Genomic DNA, 14,835 nt, shown 5'->3' with positions numbered 1-14,835 from the left:
CAGGGAGCAGGAGGGAGCAGGGAGTCCAAGGGGTCTGTAGAAAATGAGTGCAGACAGGACAAGGGTGGGGGCTTTTGGGGTGGCAGAAGTATAGAGTCTAGATTGAGCCAGGCACTGTGGCTCAGGCCTTTAATCCCAATACTTTGAGACACCAAGGCAGGTGCATCACCTAAGGTCAGAAGTTCAAGACCACCCTGGACAACATGGTGAAACCCTGTCTCTACTAAACATATAAAAATTAGCCTGGTGTGGTGGTGTACGCCTATAATCCCAGCTACTTGGGAGGCTGTGGCAGGAGAATCACTTGAATCCAGAGGTTGCAGTGAGCTGAGATCACTCCACCGTGCTCCAACATGGGCAACAGGGTCAAAACTCCTTTAAAAAAATAAAAAGAGTCTAGATCAATTTCAAGCAAACAGGATTTCTAGATACTCAGGTGTGTAGCATGAGCAAAAGAAGAGTCAAGATCCATCCAAAGGCTTTCAATCTCATTTAATTCCAAGGCAGCATCATGGAGTATTATTATTCTTTGATTAGAGATGAAGAAACAGAGGTTCAGAGAGGGTTGCTGACTTGCCCATGGTCACACAGGAAGTGGCGGAGCTGGGATATGAACCAGTTTCTGTTTGACCCCGGTGTCCGACCTCTGCCCTCTGTGGAGGTTGCCAGCTCCTGACATGTCCACAGCCTCACCCAGCTGGGGACAGAGCATGCCAGGCCCACACAGGGCACCAGCTCAGTTGGTGGCCATGGCACTCCATGACTATCCAGCCTGTGACCTCCTGGTCATGGCCCGGCCCTCTCAGCGCTCATCACTTGTGTTGCATAACCGTGTTTCCCCACCTGCCTGCAAGCTCCCAGAGGGCATGGCTGTAGCTCATTAATTACTGCTCCTGGCATTGCCCAGCTGGAAGCCTGACATGTGGTGGCCTTTATTAGGGCAATAGATATTTATTACACATCTATCTTGTGCTGGGCAATGATGGGATGCAGCTCTGGGCCCCGTCCTTCTGAGGTCAAAGTACAGTGGGAGAGTCAGAGAGACCCATCCCCAGAGACTGATGGCCTGGAGTAGGAAGGACTGGAGTTGGGGGAGCCCAGAGTTCCCACCCCAGCCCGAGAAGGGGCCTGGGAGGATTTGGCAGAGGTGTCGAATTCACGGTCACTACCCTCACAAACTTAGCCTTGAGGGTGTAGACAGACAATGAGCAAGTTTTTTTATTTTTATTTTTTAAATTTTTTAAAGGGGGCCTTTCCACTGCTGTTCCTCTGCCTGGAACGCTCTTTCCCCAGAGGTTTCCCTCTCAGTGAGATCCCCCTGAAAATTCCAACAGCTCCCTCACCGTCCCTGTGTTTTCTGAGCATGAATTGCTATTTAACCAACTTATTTTTTGTGTATTTTTTTCCAACTCTTTGTTTAGAATGTCAGACCCGTGAGGGCAGGGATCTCTGTCTCATTCACGCCTGTTTCTTCATCACTGAGAAAAGAGCCTGGGACATAGTAGATGCTCAATAAATTATGATTCAATAAATAAAAGAAGGGAAAGAAAGGAAGGAAAGAGGGAAGGAACTGGCAAGTCTGTGGGCTCTTGCAGATTATCATCTGTCCTAGCTGGGAGGCATGAATTTTAGCACGTCTCCTCTTCCCAGATAAGATGGTGCCAGGCTGGGAAACTGAAACACGAGGGGACCCTGGGTCACACTCCTTGAGCCATGAAGCAGGAGCCAGCTTCAGACCAATTCTCAGTGTGGGGCTCAGAAGAAAAGTCCCCCAATGCCACCTACTGGTGAGTAGTGTCATGATGGTTGTGTCCACTTTGCTGACGGAAGGCTGGCGATGTCCTTGAGGGGTAGGCAGGAAAGCAGGCAGTCCAGGGGCACCCCCAGCAGACATGCAAAGTCCACGGAGCCACAGTTTAAGGCTCTTGATTCCAGAAGCCCTACAGGCACCTTGCTTGATCAGTGCTGTGCAGAGGGTGGGGCCATGCCAGCAGAGGCCCGCCCTGTGTCACTCTGTGCCTGCTTCCTCCACAGCCAGCCAGGACTCCCACCTCTCTAGGAAGGGACAGCTGCCCCAGCTCCATAGAGGTGCATGCAACTTACATGGGGTCTCTGGACAACAGGGGAGTCAGGACCCACCCAACTCCCCACCCAGGCCCGATCAGTGTCTGGTCACAGCAGCCAAGGTGGCAAAACGTAGGCTTCTGGAGGAAAGTGGCTCCCATCCCTAGAGGTACGTCCTCCGGCCAAACAGGGCTCACCACCCAGACATCATCTACAGTCTTCCATCCTGTGAGGGACAAAAACAGGGACAGCAGGGCTGGGCACGGTGGCTCACGCCTGTAATCCCAGCACTTTGAGAGGCTGAGGCAGGTGGATCATGAGGTCAGGAGATCAAGACCATCTGGTCAACACGGTGAAACCTTGTCTCTACTAAAAATACAAAAAATTAGCTGGGCATGGTGGCGCATGACTGTAATCCCAGCTACTCAGGATGCTGAGGCAGGAGAATTGCCTGAACCCAGGAGGCAGAGGTTGCGGTGAGCTGAGATCGCGCCATTGCACTCCAGTCTCGGTAACAAGAGTAAAACTGTCTCAAAACAAAAACAAAAAACCAGGGACAGCAGTTAGAGATGAAAGCCTGAACTCTGGGGCCAGATGGCCTGCGTTCCAATCCCATCTCTGCCCTCTGATGGGCTGTGCAACCCTGAGCAAGGTGCTAGTCCTCTCTGGGCCTCAGTTTTCCTCATCTGAAAAGTGGTGGGAGAGTAACAGTAGCCATGTCACTGATGTTATTGGAGTTAAATGAGATAGTATTTGTAAACAGAGCCCAGCATATGGAAAGGGCTGTGTGAGTATAGGATAATTTTAGGGCACAAACTCTGGAGTCAGACAGACCTTGCTATATATTCCAGAACATTCTCTCTCTCTCTCTCTCTGAGACAGAGTTTTGCTCTGTTACCCAGACTGGAGTGCAGTAACTCCATCTTGGCTCACTCTAACTTCCACCTCCCAGGTTCAAGCCATTCTCCTGCCCCAGCCTCCCGAGTAGCTGGGAATACAGGCTCACACCACCACACCCAAATAATTTTTGTATTCTTAGTGGAAATGGAGAGGCCAAAAGCCCAGGCCAGGCCAAAAGTCCAGGCCAAAATGCAAGGTGAGGCCAGGCCAGCCCAAAAGGTAAGGCCAGGCCAAAAGGCCAGGCAAGGCCAAAAAGCCAGGCCAAAAGGTAAGGCCAGGCCATGCCAGGCCAGGCAAAAAGAGATGCCCTGACCACTCTCCCTTCCCTACTTCCCTCTACCACATGCAGTGTACACCGCTGCAAAGCCTCCCACCAGCTGTGGGGCCAGCATGAGCCCATCCAGCCTCCAAAACCGGGGGCAGGAGATCAGGGAGGCTCCAGGGGCACCTTCAGGAGGGCAAGGAGGCCCAGACCAAGAATCATGGATGTGGGGTAATTGGCTGATTGTTTATTTACTTATTGAGACAAGAGTCTCACTCTGTTGGCCAGGCTGGAGTGCTGTGGTGCAATCTCGGCTCACTGCAATCTCTGCCTACCAGGTTCAAGCAATTCCCATGTCTCAACCTCCCAAGTAGCTGGGACTACAGGCACCTACCACCATGCCTGGCTAATTTTTTTAGTTTTAATAGAGACAGGTTTCACTATGTTGCCCAGGCTGGTCTCAAACTCCCAACATCAAGTGATTCTCCTGCCTCGGCCTCCCAAAGTGCTGGGTTTATAGGCGTGAGCCACCACGCCCAGCCAGATGTGGCTTTAGATCTTGCTCCTCATAACTCCAGAACCTTAGTCAAGTATCTTCCCAGCCCTGGGCCTCAGTTTCCCCATCTGAAAAAGAGAAGAGGCCAGTGTATTCTGAGGTTCTAACATTTCCTTTTCTAACATTTTGTGGTTCCCTCCATCCAAGAGGCTTAGGAAATTCAGAGGGGTTAGGATGCCCAAGGAAGGGAAAAGAGGGGCACCCCCCTGCAGCCCCTGGCCTCCACCCTAGGTACAAGTCAGGTTGGCCAACTTGACAGACCAAAACTTACTATCCATAGAAGGAAAGGTAGCACCAACTAGAACAAATGAGATGGTGAAGTCCAAATGGAGTTACTCTGGAAAGGCCATTTCCAAGCCCAGGCCCCTTTTTACTTGGGGTATAATATATATGCAATAAAATTAATTCTTTCTGACATACAGTTCTGTATGTTTTTGGGGTTTTTGTTTGTTTGTTTGTTTTTGAGACAGACTCTTGCTATGTCACCCAGGCTGGAGTGTAATGGTATGATCTCAGCTCACTGCACCCTCTGCCTGCCAGGTTCAAGTGATTCTCCTGCCTCAGCCTTCCAAGTAGCTTGGTCTACAGGGACGCACCAACACGTCTGGCTAATTTTTGTATTTTTAGTAGAGTCGGGGTTTCACTATGTTGGCCAGGATGGTCGCGATCTCCTGACCTTGTGATCTGCCTGCCTCAGCCTCTCAAAGTGCTGGGATGTCAGCCACTGCATTTGGCCTTTTTAAAAAAAATTTTTTTAAAAGATAGACAGGGGTCTTGCTATGTTACCCAGGCAACATAGTTTGGTCTCAAACCATCCTCCCACCTCAGCCTCCTGAGTAGCTGGGACTACAAGTGCATGCCACTGTGTCTGGCTAATTTTCAATATTTTGTAGAGATGGGGATCTCACTCTGTTTCACAGGCTAGAGTGTAATGGCATCATCATAGCTCACTGCAGCCTTGAACTCCCAGCCTCAAGCAATCCTCCCACCTCAGCCTCCTGAGTCGCTGGTACTACAGCTGTGTGCCATTACACCTGGCTAATTTTTTTGCTGTCTAAGCTGGTCTCAGATTCCTGACCTCAAAGAATCCTCTTACCTCTTTCAAAGTTCTGGGATTACAGGCATGAGCCATCACCTCTTGTCATATTTCTATGAGTTTTCACGAATGCATGCAATCAAGTAATTGTCACCATAATCAAAACATGTTTTAGTTCCATCCCTCCAAAAAACTCCCTCACTCTCAGGCAAACCCTCATCCACTCCCTGTCCCTAATCTTGCATTTTCCAGAACATCATATTAATAAAGCCAGAGGCTGGGAGCAGCAGCTTTTGCCTGTAATTCTAGCACTTTGAGAGGCCAAGGTGGGAGGATCACCTGAGGTCAGGAGTTCAAGACCAGCCTGGCCAACATGGTGAAACCCCATCTCTACTAAAAATGCAAATAAATAAATAAATAAATAACCAACCAGGTGTGGTAGTGGGTTCCTGTAGTCTCAGCTACTTGGAAGGCTGGGGCAGGAGAATTGCTTAAACCCAGGAGGCAGAGGTTGCAGTGAACTGAGATCACAATACAGCATCCCAGTCTAAAAAACAGAAGAAGACTCCATCTCAAAAAAAAAAGGAAACCCACATATGAACAGAACCAGCTGGAAGTAGCCTTTCCAGTCTGCTTTCTTCCCTTGGGACGTGAGATTTGCTCATGGTGGTGTGGTACCCATCATTCATCCTTTTTCATTGCTGACTAGTATTCCATAGTACAGATGTCCAGTATTTGGACATCTGAATTGTTTCTCCTTTTGGGCAATTATGAATAAAGCAACTACAGATATTCCTCTTCAGGTTTTTATGTGAACCCGAGCTTTCATTTCTCATGGGTAAATACCTAGTCATATGGTAGATGAAGGCTTAACTCTATAAAGAAGTCACCAAAAGCACATAAAGACAATCATTAGCAAGTACCAGGGGCTGGAGTGAGGGGTGCTGGGGAGTGGAGAGACTGCTAATGAGGTTAGGGACTTCCTTTCAGAGTGATGAAAATGTTCAGAATTAGATGGTGGCGATGGTTGCACAACTTGATGAAGACACAAAAAACCATACATTGCACACGTTAAAATAGTAAATTTGGCCGCATGTGGTAGCTTATGCTTACATATCTCAGCACTTTGGGAGGCCCAGGTGGGTGGATCACTTGAGTCCAGGAGTTCAAGACCAGACTAGGCAGCAAAACCCCATCTCTCAAAAAATACAATAATTAACCGGGCATGGTGGCACTCACCTGTAGTCCCAGCTACTCAGGAGGCTGAGTCTGGAGGATAGCAGGAGCCTGGGGGATGGAGATTGCAGCAAGCCATGATTGCATCACTGTACTCCAGCCTGGCCAACAGAGCAAGACCCTGTCTCTAAAAGCTAAATAAATAAAATGGTGAATTGTATGGTGTAATGAGATTGGAATACAATAATTAATTTTTTTTGGTAGAGACGGGGTCTTGCTAATACATATGCCCTGTCTCTACAAAAAAGAAAAATTAAAAATTAATCAGGTATGGTGGCATGAGACCTGCAGTCCCAGCTACTTGGGAGGCTGAGGCAGGAGGATCCCTTGAGCCCAGGAGTTTGAGGCTTCAGTGATCCGTGATCCCACTACTGCACTCCAGCCTTGGTGACAGAGCAAGACTTTGTCAAAAACAAACCAAAAAAAGTAGAAATACCCCTATGTCCATAACTGATGAACAGATAAACAAAACAAAATATGGTATATCCATTAAATGAAATATTATTTGGCAATAAAAAGAAAGGAACATTGACTCATGCTACAGTGTGGATGAACCTTGAACACATAATACTCGCTGAGAAAAGGCCAGACACACAAGACCACATATTATATGATTTAATCTATATGAAATGCCCAGAACAGGCACATATACAGAGAAGAAAGGTAAATTTGTGGTTGCCAAGGGATGGGGGAGGAGGGAATGAGGGCTGACTGCTTAATGGATGGACATTCTTGGGATGATAAAAAAAGCTCTGAAATTAGGCAGTGATGAATGCTGCACAACTCTGTGAATATAGTTTAAAAAACACTAAATTATACACTTTAAATGAATCATTTTAAAATAAGCTTACAAAAACAAAAACCCAACATGGTAGAGAAGAACAGAATCAAGTGCCCAGAGACATCACTGAACCACCAAAAGTGTCACTAAGCTCCTACCTCAGCCTTCAAATACACACCCATATACCATCCTCCAAATACCTTCCATATTTTTTCTTTTTTCTTTCTTTCCTTCCTTCCTTCCTTCCTTCCTTCCTTCCTTCCTTCCTTCCTTCCTTTCTTTCTTTCTTTCTTTCTTTCTTTCTTCTTTTCTTCTTTCTTCTTTCTTCTTTCTTCTTTCTTCTTTCTTCTTTCTCTCTCTCTCTCTCTCTCTCTCTCTCTCTCTCTCTCTCTCTCTCTCTCTCTCTTTCTTTTGATGGAGTCTCGCTCTGTCGCCAGGCTAGAGGGCAGTGGTGTGATCTCGGCTCACTGCAACCTCTGCCTTTTGAGTACCAGTGATTCTCCTGCCTCAGCAGTAGCTGGGACAACAGGTGCACGCCACCATGCCCAACTACATATTTTCTTATGAGGAAGAAATAAACTCCACTTTGCTTAACTGTCAGGTTTAGTATCTACAGTCTTCCAGACTCTGGAAGACTATATATATATATAGTCTGGAAGACTGTAGATATATATATGTGTGTATATATATAGATAGACAGACATGTATGTTTTTTTTCTTTATTTTTTATTTTTTATTGGATTTTAGGTTTTGGGGTACATGAGCAGAGCGTGCAAGACAGTTGCATAGGTACGCACATAGCAGTGTGCTTTGCTTTGCTTCTCCCCTTCACCCACATTTGGCATTTCTCCCCAGGCTATCCCTCCCCACCTCTCCCTCCCACTGGCCCTCCCCTATTCCCCCCAATAGATCCCAGTGTTTAGTACTCCCCTTTCTGTGTCCATGTGTTCTCATTTTTCATCACCCGCCTATGAGTGAGAATATGCGGTGTTTCATTTTCTGTTCTTGTGTCAGTTTGCTGAGGATGACGTTCTCCAGATTCATCCATGTCCCTACAAACGACACAAACTCATCATTTCTGATTGCTGCATAATATTCCATGGTGTATATGTGCCACATTTTTCCAATCCAGTCTATTATCAATGGGCATTTGGGTTGATTCCAGGTCTTTGCTATTGTAAACAGTGCTGCAATGAACATTCGTGTACATGTGTCCTTATAGTAGAACGATTTATAGTCTTTTGGATATATACCCAGTAATGGGATTGCTGGGTCAAATGGAATTTCTATTTCTAAGGCCTTGAGGAATCGCCACACTGTCTTCCACAATGGTTGAACTAATTTACACTCCCACCAACAGTGTAAAAGTGTTGCTTTTTCTCCACATCCTCTCCAGCATCTATTGTCTCCAGATTTTTTAATGATCGCCATTCTAACTGGCGTGAGATGGTATCTCAATGTGGTTTTGATTTGCATCTCTCTGATGACCAGTGACGATGAGCATTTTTTCATATGATTGTTGGCCTCATATATGTCTTCTTTCGTAAAGTGTCTGTTCATATCCTTTGCCCACTTTTGAATGGGCTTGTTTGTTTTTTTTCCTGTAAATCCGTTTGAGTTCTTTGTAAATTCTGGATATCAGCCCTTTGTCAGATGGATAAACTGCAAAAATTTTTTCCCATTCTGTTGGTTGCCAATTCACTCTAGTGACTGTTTCTCTTGCCATGCAGAAGCTGTGGAGTTTCATTAGGTCCCATTTATCTATTTTGGCTTTTGTCGCCAATGCTTTTGGTGTTTTGTTCATGAAGTCCTTGCCTACTCCTATGTCCTGGATAGTTTTGCCTAGATTTCCTTCTAGGGTTTTTATCGTGCCAGGTCTTATGTTTAAGTCTTTAATCCATCTGGAGTTAATTTTAGTGTAAGGTGTCAGGAAGGGGTCCAGTTTCTGCTTTCTGCACATGGCTAGCCAGTTTTCCCAACACCATTTGTTAAACAGGGAATCCTTTCCCCATTGCTTGTTTTTGTCAGGTTTATCAAAGATTGTATAGTTGTAGATATGTTGTGTTGCCTCCGGTGCCTCTGATTTGTTCCATTGGTGTATATCCCTGTTTTGGTACCAGTACCATGCTGTTTTGATTACTGTAGCCTTGTAGTATAGTTTGAAATCCGGTAGTGTGATGCCCCGCGCTGTCTTCTTTTTGCTTAGAATTGACTTGGCTATGCGGGCTCTCTTTTGGTTCCATCTGAAGTTCATGGTGGTTTTTTCCAGTTCTGTGAAGAAAGTCAATGGTAGCTTGATGGGGATAGCATTGATTCTGTAAATTACTTTGGGCAATATAGCCATTTTCACAATATTAATTCTTCCTAACCATGAACATGGAATGTTTCTCCATCTGTTTGTGTCCTCTCTGATTTCGTTGAGCAGTGGTTTGTAGTTCTCCTTGAAGAGGTCCCTTACGTTCCTTGTGAGTTGTATTCCAAGGTATTTTATTCTTTTTGTAGCAATTGTGAATGGCAGTTCGTTCTTGATTTGGCTCTCTTTAAGTCTGTTATTGGTGTAGACGAATGCTTGTGATTTTTGCACATTGATTTTATATCCTGAGACTTTGCTGAAGCTGCTTATCAGTTTCAGGAGTTTTTGGGCTGAGGCGATGGGGTCTTCTAGGTATACTATCATGTCGTCTGCAAATAGAGACAATTTGGCTTCCACCTTTCCTATTTGAATACCCTTTATTTCTTTTTCTTGCCTAATTGCTGTGGCTAGAACTTCCAGTACTATATTGAATAGGAGTGGTGAAAGAGGGCATCCTTGTCTAGTGCCAGATTTCAAAGGGAATGCTTCCAGTTTTTGCCCATTCAGTATGATATTGGCTGTTGGTTTGTCATAAGTAGCTTTTATTACTTTGAGATACGTTCCATCGATACCGAGTTTATTGAGGGTTTTTAGCATAAAGGGCTGTTGAATTTTGTCAAATGCCTCCTGTGCATCAATTGAGATAATCATGTGGTTTTTGTTTTTGGTTCTGTTTATGTGGTGAATTACATTGATAGACTTGCGTATGTTGAACCAGCCTTGCATCCCCGGGATGAATCCTATTTGATCATGCTGAATAAGTTTTTTGATTTGCTGTTGCAATGGGCTTGCCAAAATTTTATTGAAGATTTTTGCATCTATGTTCATCATGGATATTGGCCTGAAGTTTTCTTTTCTTGTTGGGTCTCTGCCGGGTTTTGGTATCAGAATGATGTTGGTCTCGTAAAATGATTTGGGAAGGCTTCCCTCCTTTTGGATTGTTTGAAATAGTTTTAGAAGGAATGGTACCAGCTCCTCTTTGTGTGTCTGGTAGAATTCGGCTGTGAATCCATCTGGACCTGGGCTTTTTTTGAGTGGTTGGCTCTTAATTGCTGCCTCGACTTCTGACCTTGTTATTGATCTATTCATAGTTTCAGCTTCCTCCTGGTTTAGGCTTGGGAGGACACAGGAGTCCAGGAATTTATCCATTTCTTCCAGGTTTACTAGTTTATGTGCATAGAGTTGTTTGTAGTATTCTATGATGATGGTTTGAATTTCTGTGGAGTCTGTGGTGATTTCCCCTTTATCATTTTTTATTGCATCTATTTGGTTGTTCTCTCTTTTATTTTTAATCAATCTGGCTAGTGGTCTGTCTATTTTGTTGATCTTTTCAAAAAACCAGCTCTTGGGTTTATTGATTTTTTGGAGGGTTTTTCGTGTCTCAGTCTCCTTCAGTTCAGCTCTGATCTTAGTTATTTCTTGTCTTCTGCTGGGTTTTGAGTTTTTTTGATCTTGCTCCTCTAGCTCTTTCAATTTTGACGATAGGGTGTCAATTTTGGATCTCTCCATTCTCCTCATATGGGCACTTATTGCTATGTACTTTCCTCTAGAGACTGCTTTAAATGTGTCCCAGAGGTTCTGGCTTGTTGTGTCTTCATTCTCATTGGTTTTGAAGAACTTCTCTATTTCTGTCGTCATTTCATTGTTTACCCAGTCAACATTCAAGAGCCAGTTGTTTAGTTTCCATGAAGCTGTGCGGTTCTGGGTCGGTTTCTGTATTCTGAGTTCTAACTTGATTGCACTATGGTCTGAGAGGCTGTTTGTTATGATTTCAGTTGTTTTGCATTTGTTGAGCAGTGCTTTACTTCCAACTATGTGGTCAATTTTAGAGTAGGTGTGATGTGGTGCTGAGAAGAATGTGTATTCTGTGGATTTGGGGTGGAGAGTCCTGTAAATCTCTATCAGGTTTGCTTTCTCCAGGTCGGAATTCAAGCCCTGGATATCCTTGTTGATTTTCTGTCTGGTTGATCTGTCTAATATTGACAGTGGAGTGTTAAAGTCTCCCACTATTATTGTGTGGGAGTCTAAGTCTCTTTGTAAGTCATTAAGAACTTGCCTTATGTATCTGGGTGCTCCTGCATTGGGTCCATATATGTTCAGGATCGTTAGCTCTTCTTGTTGTATCGATCCTTTTACCATTATGTAATGGCCTTCTTTGTCTCTTTTGATCTTTGTTGCTTTAAAGTCTATTTTATCAGAGGTGAGAATTACAACTCCTGCTTTCTTTTGCTCTCCATTTGCTTGGTAAATCTTCCTCCATCCCTTCATTTTGAGCCTTTGTGTATCCTTGCATGTGAGATGGGTTTCCTGGATACAGCACACTGATGGGTTTTGGATTTTTATCCAATTTGCCAGTCTGTGTCTTTTGATTAGTCCGTTTACATTTAGGGTTAATATTGTTATGTGTGAATTTGATACTGCCATTTTGGTGCTAAGTGGCTGTTTTGCCCGTTAGTTGTTGTAGATTCTTCATTATGTTGATGCTCTTTAGCATTTAGTGTGATTTTGGAATGGCTGGTACTGGTTGTTCCTTTCTATGTGTAGTGCCTCTTTTAGGAGCTCTTGTAAAGCAGGCCTGGTGGTGACAAAATCTCTGAGTACTTGCTTGTTCGCAAAGGATTTTATTTTTCCTTCACTTCTGAAGCTCAGTTTGGCTGGATATGAGATTCTGGGTTGAAAGTTCTTTTCTTTAAGAATGTTAAATATTGGCCCCCACTGTCTTCTGGCTTGTAGTGTTCCTGCCGAGAGATCTGCTGTGAGTCTGATGGGCTTCCCTTCGTGGGTGACCCGACCTTTCTCTCTGGCTGCCCTCAGTATTTTCTCCTTTATTTCAACCTTGTTGAATCTGACGATTATGTGCCTTGGGGTTGCTCTTCTTGCGGAATATCTTTGTGGTGTTCTCTGTATTTCCTGTATTTGAGTGTTGGCCTGTCTTGCTAGGTGGGGGAAATTTTCCTGGATGATGTCCTGAAGAGTATTTTCCAGCTTGGATTCATTCTCTTCGTCCCCTTCTGGTACACCTATCAAACGTAGGTTAGGTCTTTTCACATAGTCCCACATTTCTTGGAGGCTTTGTTCATTCCTTTTTGCACTTTTTTCTCTAATCTTGGTTTCTCGTTTTATTTCATTGAGTTGGTTTCGACTTCAGATATTCTTTCTTCTGCTTGATCAATTCGGCTATTGAAACTTGTGCATGCTTCGCGAAGTTCTCGTATTGTGTTTTTCAGCTCCTTTAATTCAATCATATTCCTCTCTAAGTTATCCATTTTTGTTATCATTTCCTCATATCTTTTTTGAAGTTCCTTAGTTTCTTTGCATTGATTTAATACATGTTCTTTAGTTCACAAAAGTTTCTCATTATCCACCTTCTGGAGTCTAATTCCGTCATTTCGTCACAGTCATTCTCCGTTCAGCTTTGTTTCCTTGCTGGTGAGGAGTTTTGGTCCTTTCTAGGAGGCTTCTGGTTTCGGGTGTTTTCCTCCTTTCTGTGCTGGTTTCTTCCCATCTTTGTGGATTTATCCACCTGTCGCCTGCATAGTTGCTGACTTTTCGATTGGGTCTCTGAGTGGACACCCAGATTGTTGATGATGAAGTATTTCTGTTACTTGGTTTTCCTTCTACCAGTCTAGCCCCTTCGCTGTACGACTGCTGAGGTCCACTCCAGGCCCTGCTTCTCTGAGGTGCACCTCTAGCAGCTGTGGCACAGCGAGGGATGCTACCAGTTTCTTTTTCTGCTATCTTTGTCCCAGGATGATGCCTGCCAAATGTCAGTCTTTTGGATATAGAGGGGTCAGGGAGCTGCTTGAGGAGACAGTCTGTACTTTATAGGGGCTCAATTGCTGAGCTGTGATTTCTGTTGTTCATTCAGGGCTGTTAGGCTGCTATGTTTGATTCTGCTGAAACAGAGCTCATTAAAAAAACCCTTTTTTTTTCTCAAATGCTCTGTGTTGGGGGGTTCGGGCTTTATTTTTGGATGTTCGTTGAGGTGTCCTGCCCAGCTAGGAGGCAGACTAGTCACTGTTTGCCTGCCAAGGTTCCGCCCTGCTTTTGTGAGGCTCGCCCTGCTGGGCCGGCTCTGCTGTTCTGCTGTGGACTCGGCCATGCCCTGAGGCGGAGTCTCTCTGTTGTAACAGGTTGCCTCGGCAACGGCAGGCTGCGTCAGCAGTGGGCGTATATCTCTGTTGGGGTGGGTTGCCTCGGTAATGGTGGACGCCCCTTTCCCTCAGAGCGTCTCAGACCGACTGCACGGGGATCGTTTGAAGTCACGGTTTTGTTCGTCCCACTGGGCTAGCCCCAACGCTCTGGCCCACTGTCCAGGTCTCGTTCAGTTTCAAGTCCAGCCCTCTCAAGTCTCAGGTTGCCGGTTCAACAGGGCACCCGGACAAGCGCGCCCTTTGGGGAGCGATGGGTAGGGCCGGCCGCCGCCACCCCGGCTGCCGGCTTCACCAGGCAGAGGTACTGCCAGGCATCCCGCATCTTTTTTATACTTGGGAATTTCCCCATTCTGTGGGCAATAAAGATCAGTCTGGAAATGCAGCTCAGACTCACCTCTCCGCGGATTCAAGGAGAGCTCCAATCCTGGGTTGTTCTCACAGCGCCATCTTGAGTCCCCTCCGACAATCAATCACATGTATGTTTTTTAAAAAATATTTTTATGTTTTGTAGAAACAGGGTGTCACTATATTGCCCAGGCTGGCCTCGAACTCCTAAGCTCAAGCAATCTGCCCATCTCGGCCTCCCAAAGTGCTAAAATTACATGCCTGAGTCACCTCACCACACCTGGCCTGGTTTAATATTTACTACATTTACAGTGGAGATTTTTGTTACCTGTAGCTAAATGCAGCCCTAAGTGACAGTGGATAGTCCCCTCTTTGCCACTGACCAGGAATTGGGGGGGCTCTGTATGCTAGGGAGTAAAGCTCCAGGCTGGCAGTCAAGATTCAGTGGAACATTAAGTACTCAGGCTTTCTCACCACCGGTGGCCTCAGGAATGTCACATATATATGCATATACACACCCATGTATGCACACAAACATGTGTGTCTAAGTAGCCCAGAGGTGATCACCTGAAGACCAGTCTGGTCTGCATGGTGAAACCCTATCTCTACTAAAAATACAAAAATTAGCCAGGAGCAGTGGTGGGCACCTGTAATCGCAGCTACTCAGGAGGCAGAGGCAGGAGAATCACTTAAATTTGAGAGTCGGAGGTGCAGTAAGTTAAGATTATGCCACTACACTCCAGCCTGGGTGACAGAGTAAGACTCTGACTCAAAATAAAAAATTTAAAAAATATATACAAAAATTAGTTGGGTGTGGTGCTACATGCCTGTAACCCCAGCTACTCGGGAGTCTGAGGCAGGAGAATTGCTTGAACCTGGGAGGTGGAGGTTGCAGTGAGCCAAGATTGTGCCACTGCACTCCAGCATGGGTGACAGAGCAAGACTCCATCTCAAAAACAAAACAAAACAAACAAATAAATAAATAAATAGCCCAGAGGATAAACTCTTCTGGCATTTCACAGTTGTGCTGTCTGCACACATCAGCTGCCTTTCCTGGAAGTAAAACCCTCAAGTAGGGCTGTACCTAGCTCAGAGAGACAAGGTGCCCCCACTGCCATTGACACTGCTCTCTGCCCTCTGCATGCTTC

This window comes from Callithrix jacchus, chromosome 5, assembly GCF_049354715.1.
Source record: "Callithrix jacchus isolate 240 chromosome 5, calJac240_pri, whole genome shotgun sequence".
Classification (NCBI taxonomy): Eukaryota; Metazoa; Chordata; class Mammalia; order Primates; family Cebidae; genus Callithrix; species Callithrix jacchus.
Note: the sequence above shows the minus strand (reverse complement) of the source record.